Source organism: Podarcis melisellensis (assembly GCF_964234715.1).
Source record: "Podarcis melisellensis genome assembly, chromosome: 5".
Taxonomy (NCBI): domain Eukaryota; kingdom Metazoa; phylum Chordata; class Lepidosauria; order Squamata; family Lacertidae; genus Podarcis; species Podarcis melisellensis.
Genome location: NC_138537.1, coordinates 91,032,458 through 91,047,070, shown reverse-complemented (window position 1 = coordinate 91,047,070; position 14,613 = coordinate 91,032,458).

The following is a 14,613-nucleotide window of genomic DNA, read 5'->3' as shown; positions in this document are numbered from 1 at the left end:
GATCCCTCTGTGGGCTGGATTGCGCGCACAAGCACCTGCGATTTCCAGCGTCTGCGCAGACACAATTTCCAGTCCCCGCGCTGTGCTGTGCCGGTTTAGCGCAGCGTGCGAGTGGGCAACTCAGTTCAGGGGCAACTCGTGGGCCAATTAAACGGCCCCCGTGGGCTGCATGTGGCCCATGGGCCTTAGGTTGCTGACCCCTGCTCAAGAACGACGAGTGAAGTGAGCACGGGTCCTCTTAGGCCTGGGTGCAAATGCGAAAAGGAAGTCTCCTCATATAATGCTCCAAATTGTTCATAAGTAGCTGTTTATGACTGTTATTACTTGTGAAGAGCATACTTGCGCTCAATGCAGTCATTTGGAGCCACAGCTCTGTGAGCCTCAATGTTTCTGGCCTTAAGACAAGGTCAGCAATGGACTCTTTGTTTCCCAACTAATTACTGACTTGGCTTCCTTGTTGTTGACTAGGTGAGCCAGAGAAAGTGATGGAGGAGATGTATGTTTGTCTTTATGCTGAAGCAACTAATTGATGTACTTACTCTGTTACTTAAGAAAGCTCTGCTTTAAGTGAGTTTATTAAGTGGAGTCAGTGTGTCTGACAGCAGACAGCCTGGGCAAAGAGGGTAAGGCAAGCCTCCAGTTAGGTAGGAAGGTAAAATCTCTGCTCAAACAAGGCTGCTCCAGTTAACAACGTACTGCTTGAAATATTAGATTCTGGAAACATTTGTGTCAAAGGCTGTGTACACATGACCAGCTTAAAACACAGCTAGGTCGTTCCTTTTCTGACTTCATATTGAAGCTGGTTCTGGGGGAAGCACATCATTTTGGACTCACAGCTGTCCATGGAGGGGGAGGTCAATTCTGTGTCCAGGGCGGCTGTATACCAGCTCCATCTGGTACGCTGGCTGTGACTCTACCTGCCCGCAGACTGTCCTGCCAGAGTGGTGCATGCTCTAGTAATCTCCCGCTTGGACTACTGCAATGCGCTCTACGTGGGGCTACCTTTGAAGGTGACTCGGAAACTACAACTAATCCAGAATGCGGCAGCTAGACTGGTGACTGGGGGCGGCCACCAAGACCACATAACACCGGACTTGAAAGACATACATTGGCTCCCAGTACGTTTCCGAGCACAATTCAAAGTGTTGGTGCTGACCATTAAAGCCCTAAACAGCCTCGGCCCAGTATACCTGAAGGAGCGTCTCAGCTCCCATCGTTCTGCCCAGACACTGAGGTCCAGCGCCGAAGGCCTTCTGGCAGTTCTCTCATTGCGAGAAGCAAAGCAAAGCTACAGGGAATCAGACAGAGGGCCTTCTCAGTAGTGGTGCCCACCCTGTGGAACGCCCTCCCATCAGATCTCAAAGAGATAAACAACTAAAATCATGACACTTTCATTTGAGTGTTTATGTTATGTACTGAGTTGAACAGGATCCAAAATGCAGCAGTCTGATTGGTCCTAGAACAATGCAGCAGTATAATTGGTCCGCAGGAGCCACCCAATCCAGCTCCAGGTGGAAGTGAATCCACAACCTAATTGGCCTACAGGAGAATCCCAGAATTAGCCAATCAAGTGCAGCCCATTGTGTAAATAATGTATATAAAGCAGATATTGTGGGGGAACTTCCATTCCTCCTCCTCACCACTATGAGCTGAACAAAGAGCATGAAATCCACTCTCGACTCCGAGTATATTTCAGTTTACTTACTAAATGGGCTGGGAGGAGGGCATCTGTTTGTGGAGATGGGAAGGTCCCTTTGGTTAAGATGGAGATATAGGAACAGGGCCATCTTAATCATATCCAGCACCGTGGTGCAAAGATCCCTCTGGCACCCCCCTCCAAAGAGTTGTCGACCTTTTTTTAGGGCTGGAGGAGGCGGGCAGCGGCTGGAGGGTGGCTCCTCCAGTGGGGAAGAGGCAAAGGCTGGATACGGCGCCTCCCTGCTCAGCTAGCCGCTTCGTACCACAGTGGCCACGGCAGGCAGCACACCGAGCGAGCGGGCCTACGCCAAGCGAGCAAGAGCGCATGCGCCGCTCCCGCTGAGCGTCAACTCGGTTTTTTCCCTTTTAATAATAATAATAAATTTTTATTTATACCCGAAGAATGGATGCTTTTCTATTATGGTGCTGGAGGAGACTCTTGAGAGTCCCATGGACTGCATGAAGATCAAACCTCTCCATTCTGAAGGAAATCAGCCCTGAGTGCTCACTGGAAGGACAGATCCTGAAGCTGAGGCTCCAATACTTTGGCCACCTGATGAGAAGAGAAGACTCCCTGGAAAAGACCCTGGTGTTGGGAAAGATGGAGGGCACAAGAAGAATGGGATGACAGAGGATGAGATGGTTGGACAGTGTCCTCGAAGCTACAATCATGAGTCTGACCAAACTGCGGGAGGCAGTGGAAGACAGGAGTGCCTGGCATGCTCTGGTCCATGGGGTCACGAAGAGTCGGACATGACTAAACGACTAAACAACAACAACAATTTATACCCCGCCCTCCCCAGCCAAGACCGGGCTCAGGGCGGCTAACAACCAATAATAAAAACAAGTTGATTAAAATACAATTTAAAAGATTAAGATGCCACATTAAAACATTAGGGTGCAATCTCTTCATAGGAGGAGAAAGGAAAAAGAAAGAGGGGGAGGGAATCAAACTGATTCTAAGCCAAAGGCCAGGTGGAATAACTCTGTCTTACAAGCCCTGCAGAAAGAGATCAGAACCCGCAGGGCCCTGGTCTCATGAGGCAGAGCATACCACCATGCCGGAGCCAGTGTTGAGAAGGCCCTGGCTCTGGTTGAGGCTAATCTAACTTCCTTAGGACCCGGGTGTTGCTATATATGCACCTTAAGGTCCTCCGTGGGGCATACCAGGAGAGGGGGTCCCGTAGGTACGAGGGTCCTAGGCCGTGAAGGGCTTTAAAGGTCAAAAGCAGCATCTTAAATCTGACCCTGTACTCCACCGGGAGCCAGTGCAGCTGGAAGATCACTGGGTGAATATGCTCCCATGGCAGAGACCCCGTGAGGAGCCTCACTGCAGCATTCTGCACCCGCTGGAGTTTCTTCTTCTTCGTCGCCCCACAGAATTTGGCGCCTGCAGGCTAAAAGGGAAAAAACCAAGCCAAAGCTCAGCGGGAGTGGCGCACGCACCCTCGCTCACTCAGCGTGCTCGTTCAGTGTTCCCGGACTCTCGCCTGGCAGCCTCCAGAACTTGACACCCTGGTGCCCCGCGTCACTAGCATCTATAGTTAAGACGCGCCTGTACAGTGGTACCTCAGGTTACATACGCTTCAGTTTACAGACTCCGCTAACCCAGAAATAGTGCTTCAGGTTAAGAACTTTGCTTCAGGATGAGAACAGAAATCGGGCTCCAGCGGCGCGGCAGCAGCAGAGTCCCCATTAGCTAAAGTGGTGCTTCAGGTTAAGAACAGTTTCAGGTTAAGTATGGACCTCCGGAACGAATTAAGTACTTAACCCGAGGTACCACTGTATAGGAATATAAGTAGAAGAGTAGAAATGCAAAGTTACTGCTACTGATCCATCCAGCCCAATCCTCCCAAGTCTCGGAGGGAGGTCTTCCCCCATCACTTGCTATCATAGATCCTTAAATGAAGATGCCAGGATCTCATCAAGCAAAGCACCAGCTTCATTACTGAGCCACAGTCCCCTCCCACTGTCATGATCGGCATCTTGTTCCCTAGTGGAACCCTTGTCATACCTGCCATTTAATACTTAAAGCCACAGTTACAGATAGGGACGCGGGTGGCGCTGTGGTCTATACCACAGAGCCTAGGACTTGCCGATCAGAAGGTCGGCGGTTCGAATCCCCGCGATGGGGTGAGCTCCCGTTGCTCGGTCCCAGCTCCTGCCAATCTAGCAGTTCGAAAGCACGTCAAAGTGCAAGTAGATAAATAGATACCACTCTGGTAGGAAGGTAAACGCCATTTCCGTATGCTGCTCTGGTTCGCCAGAAGCGGCTTAGTCATGCTGGCCACAAAGCTGTACGCCGGCTCCCTCAGCCAATAAAGCGAGATGAGCACCGCAACCCCAGAGTCGGCCACGACTGGACCTAATAGTCAGGGGTCCCTTTACCTTTACCTTTTACAGTTACAGATATAATGTGGTGGACCTGCCCCAAGGTGAACGACTTCTGGGAAAAGATTTATAATGAATTGAAAAAAATGTTGAAATATACATTTATAAAGAAACCAGAGGCCTTTCTTCTTGGAATAACAGGTTTGGAATTGCCCAAGAAAGATGTTAAATTATTTTTGTATGCCACAACTGCTGCTCATATTTTGTTAGCTAAAAAGTGGAAAACCCAAGAATTACCAACGATAGAAGAATGGCAGATGAAGATGATGGATTTTTCGGAGCTAGCCGACCTGACCGGAAGAGTCCATGGCCAGAAGGAGGAGGAGTATCAGGAAGAGTGGAATAAATTTAATGATTATTTAGTTAAATATGTTAAGTTAAATTAACTGAAAAGAGCTTGCAGATACTTAATTGGCTTAGGATTTTATTTATGTTAAGTGATGAATCAATATGTTTAATTCCATAAGGTGAAGATTTAAGGATGTTAATGTTTAAGTTAAATTTCATAAGAATTGGGATTTGGAAAACCGTTAAAAGGACATGCAATGAAATTCAACCAAGGGGAAGCGAGGAAGTCACTTAACAAAGTTAATAAGTGTAATTTTCAATAAAGCTATGATTTATGTTTGTTTGTCCTGTGTGTTTGTTTGTTTGTTTGTTTATAATATTGTGAAAACTAATTTAAAAAATGGAAAAAAAATACAGCTACAGATATAGACATATTACTGAAGAGGGTCTACTGTTCTGTAATAACTTGCTTGTTGCATTGTTGCTGTTAGAGAGTTCTACATGCCTGTGGGTTTGGTATCTTCTGGAGTCCTGCACATGGAAGCCTCGCTGTACCGTTATCAAGCAAAGCGTATTCATTAAATCTCTCTCGCTGCTATCAAGTCAGAGGCTGAGAAACCCTCAGAGACTGAGAACTCCAACAAGAAAGAGTTGTCATTATGTTCTTTGGGGGGGGGGGGAGTCCTGAACAAGACAACAAGTCATTCACATTTTCCTCTATCATAATAGCATTATGTTTAGGTGGTAGCTGGAGGCATACAAGTTTAAATAAATGGCGGAATTGTACGCTCGCATCTGCCGGTGCCAGAAAACTGCCTTCTGAGCATTAGGTGTGGTAAGTGAAATAAAAGGGTCTGTTGAAGGTGTGTTGAAGGGGATGTAAGAAGCAGTGGCAAGGAACTCAAAAGAAGCTTTGTGCATTTCTCGGCTGTGTCTCAGAACACTCTGAGTGCATGATTAGGAACACCATTTCCAAAGCGCAAGAGGCGTTTTTGGCTCAGCCTTAAAATAGGCATACTTCTCCAAAGCTCACGATTCAGATTATTTCCAGGAAGTGGCATGCTGCCTCCATAACAATGAGGGGAACATGTTTGAAACATGCATCTGTGGTAGGGAGCACCATGCGTAAAACAAAGCCATGCGGCCCACAAATAAATATGCACGTGAAAATGCCTTTGCCATTAATGCTGTTGTTGTTTAGTCGTGTCCGACTCTTCGTGACCCCCTGGACCAGGGCACTGTCCAGCCATCTCATCCTCTGTCGTCCCCTTCACCTTGTGCCCTCCATCTTTCCCAACATCAGGGTCTTTTCCAGGGAGTCTTCTCTTCTCGTGAGGTGGCCAAATTATTGGAGCCTCAGCTTCACGATCTGTCCTTCCAGTGAGCACTCAGGGCTGATTTCCTTCAGCATGGATAGGTTTGATCTTCTTGCAGTCCATGGGACTCTCAAGAGTCTCCTCCAGCACCAGAATTCAAAAGCATCAATTCTTCAGCGATCAGCCTTCTTTATAGTCCAGCTTCACTTCCATACATCACTACTGGGAAAACCATAGCTTTTACTATACGGACCTTTGTTGCCATTAATAACTACGAGTTATGCACTTTTATGCCCACAGTGCTTTAATTCTGCTGCTTACTATTGAGCCACATAACATAGCTCAGTTGTTAGATGGGAGTTTTTATGAAAGAAGATATGCAGATGTGGTTAGGTGAATGAAATTAAAATGGTGATTGTGACACACGCATTTTCCACTAGCATTGAAAGGATTAATTGAAAGCTGGAAAGGGGGTATTAATCACTTTCCTCAACAGGGAGAGGTTGTTCAGCTCTCCTGGTAACACAACAAAGCCTCATGGAACCCAGGTATAAAGGTGCTGCTGTGCTTGGCTCCTCAATCACAGAACCGATGCTCTGCATTTTGGAAGCAATTACATATGAAAGATGCTAGTCATTGCTTCTAGAGGAGATGGCGTTTCAATGAGAAAACAGGCGGAAGGCATTTTCTGTCCACACTCCTTTGCAAATGTCAGAAATGTTTTCTTCTAGATCACCGAATTGTCGGAGGGGTTGCAATAAACTAGGTGCATATTCTCATTTTATAGTGCAAATGTCAGTTGGTGCAAGATTTTGGGGATTTAGTTTCGACAGAAGTGATAAATATTACTAGAGAACATATGGTTTGGTGTCCCAAATTAATGTTACTGATTTTTTTTAATGATACCAATGTCAATATATTATCAAAAGAATTGGTCTTATATATAATATTGGCAGCAGGAACAGCAATTGCAACTCGATGGAAAACAGCCCCAAATTTTATGCTCAATGCTTGCTATTGCTTACTCTGGAATATAGCTATAATCAGGGCTTTTTTCAGCTGGAACCTGCCGGAACTCAGTTCCAGCACCTCTCAAGTGGGCAGGAGAGGAAGGGAAATGACATCACACAGAGCCCTCTCTACCAACTGTATTTCCAATTGCCTTTCAGCAACACATCTCTGTGGACTTAACCCCTTGTCATGCTAACTAGCAAGATTATGCTACTGTTGGGTTTGGCTACTAATCTCCCACAGGAACAAGCCAAACTGGTAGTAACACAAAAAGAAATTATAAAGACTGCACTAAGGAAAAATCTTACAGCCTATTGCTTTATTAAACCAGGAGCTCAAGATCTGGATGTCTGCATTGGCACAAAAGCTGATACTGGTAAATAGATTAACGACAGCCAGACAGGAATTATTTAAAAAGAAACACCTGTAAACACACATTAAATATATGGAAGTAATCAACATAATTCATTTAATTTACAGTTCAAAACAGGCATATGCTATCATGTTTATTGATGCTCAGAAAGCATTTGAGAATTTCAAATAATAATAATAAATAATAATTATTATTATTATTATTATTATTATTATTATTATTATTATTATTATTTGTGCTCTGTATCCACAGGGCCTCTTTTAAAGGACTCACCCTGTACATGTGGAGCTATCCCATATGGAGATAATCCCAGTGTCCTCTGTTGGCTGAAAGCATTTCTAGCTAAAAGCTGCTCCAACGATGGAGTAAGTCAAAAATAGAGAGTGTGGCAGCATGCCTTGTCATTTTGTTACCTGGACAGGTGATGTCACGCCCATCTCTAATCCAGGTCTCGGTCCAGTATATCTGAAGGAGCGTCTCCATCCCCATTGTTCTACCCGGACACTGAGATCCAGCACCGAGGGCCTTCTGGTGGTTCCCTCACTGCGAGAAGCCAAGTTGAATGGAGCCAGGCAGAGGGCCTTCTCGGTAGTGGCGCCCACCCTGTGGAATGCCCTCCCACCAGATGTCAAAGAGAAGAACAACTACCAGACTTTTAGAAGACATCTGAAGGCAGCCCTGTTTAGGGAAGCTTTTAATGTTTGATGTATTACAGTATTTTAATATTTTTCTGGAAGACGCCCAGAGTGGCTGGGGAAGCCCGGCCAGATAGGCAGGGTATAAATAATAAATTTTGTTGTTGTTGTTGTTGTTGTTGTTGTTTAGTCGTTTAGTCGTGTCCGACTCTTCGTGACCCCATGGACCAGAACACGCCAGGCACTCCTGTCTTCCACTGCCTCCCGCAGTTTGGTCAAACTCATGCTGGTAGCTTCAAGAACACTATCCAACCATCTCGTCCTCTGTCGTCCCCTTCTCCTTGTGCCCTCCATCTTTCCTAACATCAGGGTCTTTTCCAGGGAGTCTTCTCTTCTCATGAGGTGGCCAAAGTATTGGAGCCTCAGCTTCAGGATCTGTCCTTCCAGTGAGCACTCAGGGCTGATTTCCTTCAGAATGGATAGGTTTGATCTTCATGCAGTCCATGGGACTCTCAAGAGTCTCCTCCAGCACCATAATTCAACAGGCATTATTATTATAGTCACATGCAAAGGAAGTATGCCCCAGCCCAGGAGGAACAAAGAAGTTTCGACTGGCTGGACCAAACATCTCCTTGCATGTTCACTCTAGGAAAACAAGGAATGTTGTACTTGACTGCTACTTATGTATCCCATCCTACCTGCCCTATTTAACCCCCTCCTACCCAACTCCAAGAACTGGCAGCAGTAGCAACACGTGCTAGGAATGCAGACACTGGGAGGAGAGACAGTGGGACTGCAAGCGGCTGCTACTGGCTGCCAGACAATTTTCGGGGTTACATGTATGGAGATGTTATGTAATTCGACAAAGGCGCCTTGCTCTCTTTGATCACAAAATTCCAAATTAGGATATTTGTTACTCACTATGCTAGAGGTTACAAACTATGCTAGAGATTACGGCAATTATACACATTTGTTCCTTTGTATTTAAGCACTTCGGGCTAGAATACAAGTTTGGCTATTAAATTTCCACAACAGAAAGTTGACTCTGCCACCTGCACATTTACAGTTTTTACAGTTTATGGCTCTCCCATAAAATTCCAAAAGTGAATAGCCACTCTATAGACACCTTCCAGAGATCTTGATAGCAAATGGTCCGAGATCCAGTCTATGTTGAAACCATGGTTGGCTTGCATATGGGAAAGACTGGTATGCCTCCAGATTCTCTCTAGACTGTATCCTTGTATTAAGTTCCATCGCGTGGTGAGGCCCTGGGCCCCACGGTTCCCTTAGATAATAAACACACTGACACAAATGTTTAGGTTAACCGGATAAAATAGGTCACAAATTTATTGGTTACAGATGTGAGCGGTCTGGCTTAGGCATTGGGTGAAACCGGACTACAGTGGTACCTCAGGTTACATATGCTTCAGATTACATATGCTTCAGGTTACAGACTCCGCTAACCCAGAAATAGTGCTTCAGGTTAAGAACTTTGCTTCAGGATGAGAACAGAAATCAGGCTCCAGCAGCACGGCGGCAGCGGGAGGCCCCATTAGCTAAAGTGTTGCTTCAGGTTAAGAACAGTTTCAGGTTAAGTACGGACCTCCGGAACGAATTAAGTACTTAACCCGCGGTATCACTGTATATCCTGACTCCTGCCCATCTGTAGGGAGTCTCATATGGGTAAACCACGGATAAGGGGAGTCCTGTGATATACATCAAATCGGGGCACCCCCAGGGTCCCTGATGGGGTTGTGCCATTGCCCACGCCCACGCCCAGGCTTTGGACAGGAACCACGTCCCCCCCAATCCCTTTAACGGGATACCCTTAATGAAGAGCGGCAGGTGGAGGAAACCATTTCCCCTCCCATAAACAAGGCTTAAAGGTAAAAGTAAAGGACCCCTGACAGTTAAGTCCAGTTGCGAATGACTCCGGGGTTGCGGCGCTCATCTTGCTTTACTGGCCGAGGGAGCCGGCGTTTGTCCGCAGACAGTTTTTCCGGGTCATGTGGCCAGCATGACTAAGCCGCTTCTGGCAAAAACCAGAGCAGCGCACAGAAAAGCCGTTTACCTTCCCGCCGGAGCGGTACCTATTTATCTTCTTGCACTTTGACGTGCTTTCGAACTGCTAGGTTGGCTTACCCAGTGCCTACCCTTACAAAGTTGTGACGATCGCTACAAGGTAGGCACAAACCAAATGGCTGGTGCCGGCGAGGAGGTGAAAAGAGGCCGCCCCCCTCCCGCCATGCCACCGTTTAAACCAGGGGTCAGCAACCTTTTCCAGCTGTGGGCCGGTCCACCGTCCCACAGACCATGTGGTGGGTCGTACTATATTTTGGGGGGGAAATCTGAATGACTTCCTATGCCCCACAAATAACCCAGAGATGCATTTTAAATAAAAGCACACATTCTACTCATGTAAAAACATCAGACAGGCCCCACAAATATCCCAGAGATGCATTTTAAATCAAAGGACACATTCTACTCATGTAAATACATGCTGATTCCTGGACCGTCCGCAGGCCGGATTTAGAAGGCGATTGGGCCGCATCCGGCCCCCGGGCCTTAGGTTGCCTGGTTTAAACAGCAGGTGGTCACGCCCCCCAGCCATCCCGATTGGTCAGCCGGGGTATGTGACGCAGCAGGGAGTCCCAGTGATGCAGGCGACATCCCTCTGCCCACAGCTGGATCACCAGGAGGCCCAGATGCCCTCCCGCAATGTCACCCTAATATTTAATGTCATGCCCTCTACTTTTCTGGGCATTATAAGAAATTACCCTTAGAACAGCACCTTTGTGTTCCTTGCGAAACTCTTACAGAGAACATTGTCTGCTGTATTGCTCAGTATACACTTTATATAAAGATCCCCATGGAAAATATTTGTTGCCATTTAGCTGCAGGAAGAAATTTGTCACACCTAATGGAGTTGCATGCTTTTTGCTGTCTGATAATAAAAACCGTTTTGTGTGTATGTGTTTATTTGCGCCGGCAGCCAGGAAATGAAGAACGAAATGTGTGTGGGTCAACTCTGAATGTTGTTTTGCTTTTCGCTTCTTTTGCTTCCTGTTTTGTTTTTGCTTATAGCTAAACAAATAAAATGATTGCCGGCCTACTCAGTTTCTCAACCAAGATTGACTCCAGAGTGACTTTTAATTAAAATGCACACAAAGCACAATTCTGGAGCAGATCTACTGGAGGAAATGTGTGGCGGCGTCTGCTGGTAACTGGAGATTGATGGCCAAGCTACCGTATTTTTCGCTCCATAAGATGCACTTTTCCCCTCCTAAAAAGTAAGGAGAAACGTGGGTGCGTCTTATGGAGCGAATGCAGGGGGGAGGCAGGCGGGAAAAGCCCCCAAGAGCCGCACACAAGCTCCGTGCGGCTCTTAGGAGCTTTTCCCCAGGAGGGAGAAGGGACTGGCGCGGCCAGTCAGTCCCTTCTCCCTCCTCATAGAAAAGCCCGCAGGAGCAGCGCGCTCCTTAAAGGGTGTGCGGTTCCTGGGGGCTTTTGCAGGAGGTGGGGGTATTGCCATAGCCGCACGCAGCCCCTCCGGCCGGGGGGGGGGTATGGCTTCTTTAGCCGCGCACAACCTCTCCAGCCGGGAGAGGCTGCGTGTGGCTATGGCAGAAGCCAAGACAGCGAGCGGGATGGATCCCACTCGCTGTCTTGGCTTCTTTGCTCTCTGGGGCTGGGGTGGGAACGCGGGCTTCCCGCAGCAGCCCCAGAAGCTCTGGGAGAGGTGGACAGGCTACACGCATAAGATTTTTTTTCTTGATTTCCCCAGCTAAAAACTAGGTGCGTCTTATGGTCCGGTGCGCCTTATGGTGCGAAAAATACGGTACTTATTTTGCATAGTTAATGCCCATGAGAGACTCTGTTGAACCCATCTGATAAGATATAGACCTTAAATCAGCTGCCTAAAATTATTCCACGATTCAAGCATTCTTCCTTCTGTGGGGAAAGGATTGCTAGTTTTATAGCAAGTAAGGTTTTTGGGGGGCAGGGGAAGGAATGAATAAAAGAGAGCACTTAGAATGAAGATGTTGAAAGCCACTTACACGTACCACAAAAGGAGCTTTCTCCTCCTCTTTTGGCAGATTAAAAAAACCACACATTTTCTAGCAGTTGCTTGGATATATTTTGTTCTAAATAGAGATAAAGCATTAAGAATGTGAGATATTGGCATTCTGGCTTCAGTTTGTTTTTTTCCAATGATTGAAGACTGTGCATTACTTTTTCTCCTGAACTAGAACAAACATTTGTTTATTTGAAATAGTTATGAGAATCTGTGAATAATCTGTAATCACACAGATCACAGGATACAACAAAGAGCAGCCAGGCATAGCTATCAACCGTCCCTTATTTGGCAGGAAACTCCCTTATCCCAGCGACCGTGTCCAGCTGCTGTCCCTTATTTATGATGTCCCTTAAATTTCCCGGGTTTCTTTTTTTTTTATAAATATTTTATTAGGTTTTTAATAAACAAATTTCCACTTTCAAATACAAACTTCCATAGATCCAATGGACTCCCCCCATCTCCCGAGCACTGCATTCCCTGTGTAACCAAAACCTCAGCAATTTGTTAACTTATTTTATACATAACAATATATCTTCCATTTTATCGTGTTATCTGATGTAAACATTTCAGTACAATTGCATTAATTTTTAATTTCCACACAATAAAAATATTTCATTATCTCACTTCTGTCTTATAGTGTCTTATTTATCAATTCAGGAATTTGCCGATACTGAAGCTATACCTTCCTAGATAGGAGCATTTTTTAACATTCATACAACTTATAATGCTTTTTCAAATAGTCCTTAAAATTTTCCCATACTTCCTCCGTTTCTTTTTCTCCCGAGTCTCGAATTCTGCCAGTCATTTCAGCCAACTCCATATAGTCCATCAGCTGCGTCTGCCATTCTTCCAATGTGGGTAGATTTTGTGTCTTCCAGTGCTTTGCCAACAAAATCCTCGCTGCTGTAGTAGCGTACATAAAGAAAGTTCTATCTTTCTTGACCATCCTCTGGTCTACCATGCCCAGAAGGAAGGCCTCCGGTTTCTTAGGTAAGGTGAATCTCAGCACCTTTTTTAGTTCATTATGTATCATTTCCCAGAAGGCCTTCACTTTCGGGCAGGTCCACCAGAGGTGTAAAAATGTCCCTTCCTCTTCCTTACATTTCCAACATTTATTATCGGACAGGTGATATATCTTTGCAAGCTTGACTGGGGTCATGTACCACCGGTATATCATTTTCATAATGTTTTCCTTCAAGGCAGTACATGCCGTGAATTTCATTCCGGTGTTCCATAACCTTTCCCAGTCTTCAAACATAATGTTATGCCCCAAGTCCTGTGCCCACTTTATCATAGAGGATTTGACCATCTCATCCTGTGTGTTCCATTTAAGCAGCAAGTTATACATTCTCGAAATTAGCTTAGATTTTGGCTCAAGCAACTCTGTTTCTAGTTTCGATTTTTCCTCCTGAAAACCCACTTTTTTGTCTGCTTTAAAAACTTCCTGGATTTGAGCATAATGCAACCAATCTCGCACCTTGTTTTTTAACTTTTCCATACTCTGTATCCTCCGTTTATCTCCAATTTTCTCAATTATTTCCCAATATTTAGGCCAGTGGGCCTCCATATTGAGTCTTTTACGTGCTTTGGCCTCCATCGGTGAGAGCCACCTCGGAGTTTTACTCTCCAATAAGTCTTTATATTTTGACCAGACCATGAAAATTGCCCTTCTGACAATATGGTTTTTGAACAATTTATGAACTTTAACCTTGTCATACCACAAATATGCATGCCACCCAAAAGCATTATCAAATCCCTCCAGGTCAAGGACATCGGTGTTCTCCAATAAAATCCAATCCTTCAACCAGCAGAGGGCTGCTGCTTCATAATATAACCTCAAGTCCGGCAGGGCAAACCCCCCTCTTTCTTTCGCATCTGTTAGTATTTTAAACTTTATTCGGGGCTTTTTGCCCTGCCAGACAAATTTAGATAAATCCCTCTGCCATCTTCCAAAACATTCCACCTTGTCCACGATCTGGAGGGCCTGAAACAGAAATAACATTTTCGGCAATACATTCATCTTTATAGCAGCTATTCTACCCAACAAGGAAAGTTTCAGTCTTGACCATGTTTCCAAGTCTCTTTTGATCTCTGACCAACATTTCTCATAATTGTCCTTAAACAAATTCAAATTTTTGGAGGTCAAGTGCACCCCTAAGTACTTTACTTTTTTAACCACATTTAATTCCGTTTCTTTTCTGAACTCCTCTATTTCAGTAGTTGTCAAATTTTTTGCTAGGACTTTAGTTTTTTGTTTGTTCAGCTTAAATCCCGCCACCCGACCAAAGTCAGAAATTAATTCTAACGCTCTTTTAGTACTAGAGGCTGGCTCCTGTAGTGTTAATACCAAGTCATCTGCAAATGCTTTCAGTTTATATTGTTTCTCTCCGACCACAATTCCCTGTGCCAACCGGTCATTTCTGATCATGTTCAATAGCACCTCCAGGACTGAAATAAACAACAGAGGAGATAGAGGGCACCCCTGTCGTGTCCCTTTTTCAATTTTGAACTCCTCTGTCACCACGTTGTTTACTATCAATTTAGCTTTTTGTTCTGAATAAATTGCTTCTATTCCATTTTCAAACCCCCGCCCTACTCCCATCCTTTCCAAATTTTTCTTCATAAACAGCCAAGAAATGTTGTCAAAGGCCTTCTCCGCATCAATAAAAATCAACACCGCTCTTGTGTTTGAATTAATCTGTAAAAACTCCAAAATGTCGATGATGTTTCTTGTGTTGTCAAATAAATGCCTACCAGGGAGAAAGCCTGCTTGGTCCTTATGAATCACTTCATTTAAGACTTTCTTAAACCTACTTGCCAAAA